Source organism: Triticum dicoccoides, chromosome 5B (genome assembly GCF_002162155.2).
Source record: "Triticum dicoccoides isolate Atlit2015 ecotype Zavitan chromosome 5B, WEW_v2.0, whole genome shotgun sequence".
In the NCBI taxonomy this organism is placed as follows: domain Eukaryota; kingdom Viridiplantae; phylum Streptophyta; class Magnoliopsida; order Poales; family Poaceae; genus Triticum; species Triticum dicoccoides.
Genome location: NC_041389.1, coordinates 90,514,353 through 90,521,734, shown reverse-complemented (window position 1 = coordinate 90,521,734; position 7,382 = coordinate 90,514,353). Strand labels below are relative to the sequence as shown.

The following is a 7,382-nucleotide window of genomic DNA, read 5'->3' as shown; positions in this document are numbered from 1 at the left end:
GGCGATATGGAAATAAGAGGAACTGTTTCTGGATGGTTTTCTCGATGCTCAAAGGCAACAGCGCTATCCACGGCGAGGACGAGCATGCGTCCGTCAGTATAAAAGGAAAATTGCTAATTCAGTTGTCTTCTTGTGATTACGATTTATCAATCTAATGACTGATTGTTTCTCTGGTACGTACTTCCTCCGTTCCAAATTACTTGTTGCTGATATGGATGTATCTAAAACTAAAATACATCTAGATACATTCATACCTGCGACAAGTAATTCGAAACAGAGGAAGTATGTATGTACACTCACGCAAATCGATTTCATCGAAGCGTGGAGTCGGCGAAGTCGACTGGCGCACGGCCAAGGCCCTCTGGCCGGCGCTCAGCCCGTCCATGCACAAGGCGAGGCCGCGGGCATGACCTTCCAGGTCTGGATCTCCAGGTCGCATCGGCGGCGGCTGCCAACGGCGTCGAATGAAGTAATGGCGGTTCTACCCGGCTAGGTGCGGTGACGTAGCGTGCTGCGTTGGTACGAGGCAATGGTAAGGCGCTGGTTACCAAGTGGGACGCACAGTAAACCAACGGCGCGGCCGCCGGATGCGTCCGGTTTCATCTATATCTATACTACTATCTATACTTCTATATCTATACTTCTATACTACTATTAAAAAAGCAAACATAAACTCCCCTAAAGCCACACAACAAATTGTACACGGGATAAGAAGGACCCTCCGATCAAATCAAATTAAACATATCCTACTATCCATATTATGTAAATGGTCTGCCACCCAGATCAACGGTTTAGATCAGATGTTCTGCCGAGCAGACGCCGCGGTCTGCCAATTGTCCTAGCGCTCCGCGTCCCGGATTGATTCCACCCGAATCGCGTTGACGAGCTGTTTATCCCGCTAATTTCTCTGCTCCAGGCCTCACGCTCGATCTCCCTCCCAATTAATCTCATCTTCTCTTCCGGAGCGCCAGGCTTGCTTGCCCGATCTGGCACCGTCCGCCGCCGCTGGGCCTCGCCTAGACCACGCGTCGCCGGCGCTGCCGGCTGTCCGCCCAAACGCCTCCCTCTCCTCTCCCGTTTCTCTCCTTCGCCCGCTGCCGTCGTCCGTCCGACCGGCCGCCGCGCCACGCGCGCCGCCGCACCGGTGCGTCGCCTGCCGAAGCATGCTCTCACGCCGGCGACCTGCGCCGCCCCACCGCCGGCCCTCCTGGACGCCATCTTCACCACCGTTCCTCCTATCCGCCGTCGCACCGGTGCATCGCCCGCCGGAGCATGCTCTCAAGCCAGTGACCTGCGCCGCCCCACCGCCGGCCCTCCTCGACGCCACCTTCACCACCGCTCCTCCTATCTGCCGCCGCCCCACGCACGCCGTCACCACACACCTCTAGCCGGCGGCCTCTCCTTACGCGTGTGTCGCGGGTCGACGCCTGCCGCTCCTCTGTGGTCTCGCCTGATAGCCCTGTCAGATGCGGGGAGGAGGACGAGGTCGCCGCAGAGAGGTCGCCCCGCCTGCTACCGGATCCGCTCATGGACATCGTGCCGCGCATCGACGTCGGCACCAAGCAGTGCCTCCCGCTCCGAATGCGTCAGGCAAACCGCTCTGAATCGTGCAGTGATATTTTGATCTAATTGTTCCAGAGGTACGCAGTTGCTTTTCTCTGCTAATAACATCTTGGAGGTGGCATGCCTTTGGTGAAGGAATTGGAAGCTGGCGTTGGTTTTATTAGAGGATCCGTCCAGGTCAGACGTTCTTATCACTAAATATGGTGAACGGGGGTCTGAAATGGGAACTGTCAATTACAGGCATGCGTATTGTTTGACATTCTTCAGAAGTAGTGCTAGGCATGCGTATTGTTTGACATTCTTCAGAAGTGCCATTTCCTGTCAAGTTGAATGAGATGCTATTGACATCTACCATCTGAAAAAAAGGAGATTGGTTTGTGTTGTGCAATTGGGTTGACTAGGCTTTTATTAATTTTACATTCAGGAAGATATGCTCCTCCGCGTGAGCCACACCAATCTCAAAGGCCTCTTCCACTGTCGGTCAGCTCTCCACCCCCATCTCCGCTCACTGATTTCCTTCACTTTCGAAATTTCTGTGGATTATACTCTCCTGTGCAATTGATAGTGAGAAATCGAATGCGAGGTTTACTGATGATAAGCTTCAACTATGTAGTGGTCTCTTGCATGGCTTATCGGATTTCGTGTAATTTGCAAATAATAAACTGACAATACAGCAAAACTTACTGAAGACATCTTTTCTTTCCAGTCAAAGGTACTTCATCATGCTTGCTACTATAAGGAAGGAAGTGGAACCACGGTTCATAAATAATAAGATTTTTCTGTCTGTTTTTTATTCACACTGTACTGCAACGGTTATCTACTTGCAATCAACCACTACATCTAATGCTTCCTAGATCTGGAACGTCAAGGTGTGGTTTCCTTGTTTTTCACTATTCCATTTGACGCTTCATTTTCAAAATACATGAAAATTCCTTGGAGAAATGTCTACTTTATCTACAACAATTATCGCTACTGTCTTATTGAAGAACTGATTCCAGCGACTAGATTGTGACATGATGAAATGCCCCCTCTATCTTCAAGGATTGCTAGGAATATTTTTGGTATTTTGGTAATGCTATTGGAGTGAGTTTGCAACGCCTATTTGATAATGATCATTGCGTGATTTTTTCAGTCAGAGAGAGATTTGTGCCAAAAACAAATGCACAAATACCAAATTTTCGAACCCTCTTGAAATTAATGTATTTGGTTAAATGACACCGTTGTATGGCATTATTGTACAAAGACGTGATGCTGGATCATGCGAACAAACTTAGTGGTGTATATACTTGCATAGGCAATTTGTGAAGCTTACATATTTGATATTTGAGATGATGTTTTTGATGGTATATCATTTGTTATGTTGATGCAAATAACCTTGACATATGCCTATTTTATTGACTGTTTTTTTTCAGAATTTTTTGTCGACCTATTAAATTTCCCAATCTTTTTGCAGTGATGTGCATCTAATAAATTTTCTCAAAGAAAAAATGACTGTTATATGTCAGCTTGTCAGTTCAGACGATCAGAGGAGCATCTTCATCTTATCATATCTTTGCCTGTAGTGCCCAATATTGCTATGTTATGTCTATAGTTGAAGATGTAGCTGCACAGTGATTTCTTATGGCCTTCTCAATTTCAGTTATTACTTCAGATTTTGTCTGATATTTGGCTGAGCAAAAATTATATCCATCAGATAGCTTGCTATTTCCCCAGTGGTGCAGATTTTCTCTGAAATGATATATCAGCTAAACATTCTGGATATGCGTGTGTTCTTGCAAATGTACTCAAAGCCTCAACCTAGATTTTGTCGGAACCAAAGTTCACTTCTGATAGAGTACGTGTTCTGCCTATACCTTTTCGGTTGCTACATGATTTTGTTTGGGTACTGAGTATATAGCATGTTAAAAAGGGCAAAATGTTTAAAAATATTTTATAATTAGGAACAAGATCAATTTCGTTCATTTACATGAAAACATTCTTTGCAAGTTCCCCTGCTCTCACAAAAGGAACACTCTGGTATACTTCCAAAAGCATTACATAGGTTATGACATGGCACTTAGGTCACTAAGCCCCCAGTGTTTTATTTTGTACTCTTGTTTATTCTCTTCCAATTTTTGAGCCAAGGTCAGCAGTAAAATGTATCTAGTCCATAATAATTGTTCTTTACACAACAAACACAATACAGTTTTATTTTCCTTCCCGATTTATAATTTGTATTCCTTGCAAAAATGACATGGAACTATAGATTATTCTTGAACCATAATAATGTGCATAATGGTGCTACAATCCGGCACTGTTGTTATTTCATATTAGTTAGTATAGTATGAACAGTATGCAGTTTTGTTTCCTTGGAACCAAGTAGGTACCTGGAGTTTTATTGCTTGGGATGTGTAACCTACTCTGAACATGTAACTCAATCACACATGTTTGGAGCAAAGCATTTTTTTTCATGTCTATGCACTTAGTTTGGTACAGTTTTGAGATTTCATGTCTAACTTACTTTCACATTTTGTTGTATAATATGGATCCAGAGCCTATGACCAAGTTTCTGTCTGTGTGTTACTTGACTATCAATCTGTGTGACGAAATTGACTAAGGTGCTGTTGTACGTAATGTGTTTTTGTTAAGTCTGTTTGTATGGTTGAGAAGTCCATTGCGTGTGCATGTTCGGCGGGAGACATGGTGCTCATATGGAAAGAAAAATATCTGCAAAGCTATATTTAGCTCAAATTAAGATTGGAGTTACATTATTGCACTTGATCATTTTATTGAAATAATTGTCTCCTAACTAGGATAAATTGGAAAATTTCTTTTTGCGATTATACGTGCGTTGCACGTGCATGATTACTAGTTGGTAACAAAAGAAAGAGAGAGAAAAAAAACTTGGGCTGACTGGTTTCGGCCTATGACTATTTTCTCCGTGGTTTCCTTTTGATTTTAACTTTTACCTACACTAGTAGAAAAACACCTAATAGTCCCGGTTCGTGAGGGCCTTTAGTCACGGTTCATGAACCGGGACTAATGGGCCGTTACTAATACCTTCACCCATTAGTCCCGGTTCAAACTAGAATCGGGACTAATGTGCCTCCACGTGGCTCTGTGCGCCGAGCCCAGTCAGGGGGCCTTTGGTCCCGGTTGGTGGCACCAACCGGGACCAAAAGTCCATGTTTTTTTTGGAAAATGGCTGCTTTAGGGGTTTTGGGGTTATTTTTAGGTTGTTATATTAGCTAGCTAATAGAGAGAAGTGTCCTCTCTTATATCTTCGTCCTTGGTTTACCAATGCTGCTGCTATATATGTTCATTTTACCCGCTGATATAATAACTCATGCATGCTCGCATACATCATCATATATAATAACAAGTACTCGTCCTACTAATCATGCATCATCATACAACTTCTACTCATTATTAATAATAAGTCATACGATCATCATCCTCCTAGTCATTGAACCCAACCCTACATAATTGTTCTTAACACATGATCATCAGTATCAGGTAGGACCTAAACACCCTTAAGGTAAAATAGCATAAAACAATATAGACCCTGACTCTCCATTATGAAGAATGGAGATATTCCTGTCTCCAATTTTTGCCCTTCGCTGAATGTTGCTTCCAAGAAGCTCCTTACGACTGTCCATACATTTTTTCCATTCTTTGATTCTCATGTCTCCATTTATTTTAGAAACCCGGTATAGACAGTTGAGATTCGTAGGACGACCTGGTTGTATATTCAAAACATGAAGGCTACCGTGTGTATACATCAGATGAGGCACACAATCATTCGGGATTATCTGTTGAAAAACATAGTAATAACTTTGTAGTTAGCAATGATATGATGTAATAGTTTTAGAAGTGTGCAAAAAGATGCACGGATGTTGTAATAATACAAAAATCTTACCAGAGTATCTTCATGGTAGTTACCGTAGTTCAACACGTGCACTAGTGGCACGTATTGACCATAATGTTGAGGAGTTCGATTGTAGACATTGTAATTCTCAAGATCAGTACAAAATGCGACCAGATGATTTTTCTCTTGATAAGTTAGTTCAAAGTCTACGGTGTAGTAGGTTCTGTCTACCATCTTCCGCACATTCTTTGAATAATGAAAATAAGCTATCAATGGAGAATAAGTTGTCAACTATTTTGAAATAAACAATATAAATTACTTAATAACTATGTTAAGCTCACATGGGAGAAGAATTGGAGGTGTATCCACAAGGACGAAAATCGTAGGTCTCTTTTGCTCGATTGTAGGATCACCAAGATCCATCGTAACAAGCATACCCTCATCAAAACCATACATCTTGCAAAGTGCTTCCCAATTTTTGCAACCAAAATGGGTTACATTTTGAGCATTGTACAGCTTTACTTGAAAATCCACACCATGATGGGTACTTAGGATAATTTTTTTGGTTTCAAAACTTTCATGGTCTTCAAAACCCATCCTCTCCAAGACATAGCGTCTTGCAAAGCATGGGATAAGCTAGTCGAATTGAAAAAGATGAAAAATATTGTCATGATTAAAATAGTTGAAGTCATGAGTAATTACGAAAAAAAACTATTATCGTCGGTTGCGTACCGTATGAACATCGAAGGTCTCCTCGAGCTTAATGCTGAAGCGACGATCTTCGTCCAGCACAATGAACCTGTCGCAGATATCTCAGTCGTCGTGGCACCAGTCGCACTTCCCCGGGCGGTTTTCGTCGTCCGATGAGTACGACATTTCCGGCCTACGTTCATAATTCAAATATTAAACTAGATCATTATTATTAATCACGGGTTGACTATCGATGATCGATGTACGTAGCTCCTCCTTTCATTCCCGAATGCATTATTATATCAAATTGTCTAGCACACGGAAATGAAGAAGAACTTATCCAATATGAGCATTCAATAAGCAAAACCAAATCATAAAATAAAGTATAGTATTCAAATTAGCATGCATTCAATAATTATAAGCAAAAGTACATCATCTTTTGGTGTCCGTATATCGTCGAATATTATCACTAATACAAGTAGAACCGTAGCGCCCGACGGGTATCGACGCGAGCGGTGGACACCCAAAGATAAGGAACCATCACAGGATCATAGCTCCAGTGAGATCCCTGAAGAACCTGCCAGGTATTGTCGAATCTGCCCTCCAATGCAACCATGTAGCGACGGACGTGCTCGTCCTCCTCGCTGACACGGTGACGTACCACCTCCGCGGTGTCCGGATGCCTCACCACCGTCACTGGCCCACGCGACCGCCACCAAACAAGGATCGGGTCAACAACGGGCTGCCTCCTCACCAACCTACGTCCCCTGGAAGGTAGCACCTCCAAATACCAGCCCGGCGGAGCCCAGTCCCGAACATGGCCCTGATCAAGCAGGCCTTCACCGCCGAGTCGACGACGACAAGGATGCGGGATAAGCATCGCCGACGTCGATGCGGCAACTACTTCTATATATAGTTAAATAAAAATAGTTTTATTAATTAAATCAACTATCTAGTTCAACTACTAAGCACTTACTATAAATAAATAAGTAGTACTTACTAAAAACAAACTACTTCTATATATAGTAACATAAATTAGTTTATTAAATCAACTAGCTAGTTCAACTATATATAAACTACTTCTTATTTTTTTCCTTTTTCTAAATACTATGAACAAAAAAATCATTAAAATTCTATGAACAAAATTAATTACTACACATCTAATCTAACAAAAAAAATCTAATCTAACAAAAAAAATCTATGAACTACATATCAAAATTACTACACATCTAATCTAACAAAAAAATCTAATTAATCTAACAAAAAAATCTAACATAATATA

At 42.2% G+C, this 7,382-nt stretch overlaps 1 long non-coding RNA gene across 1 annotated transcript; it reads left to right on the top strand.

The window, feature by feature from the left end:
- The first annotated feature begins 763 nt into the window (after nucleotides 1-763).
- LOC119307541 lies at nucleotides 764-4,447 on the top strand. The gene is made up of 2 exons (XR_005149355.1): nucleotides 764-2,043; nucleotides 2,270-4,447. It is a non-coding gene; the product is annotated as an uncharacterized LOC119307541 (long non-coding RNA).
- The last annotated feature ends 2,935 nt before the right edge of the window (nucleotides 4,448-7,382 follow it).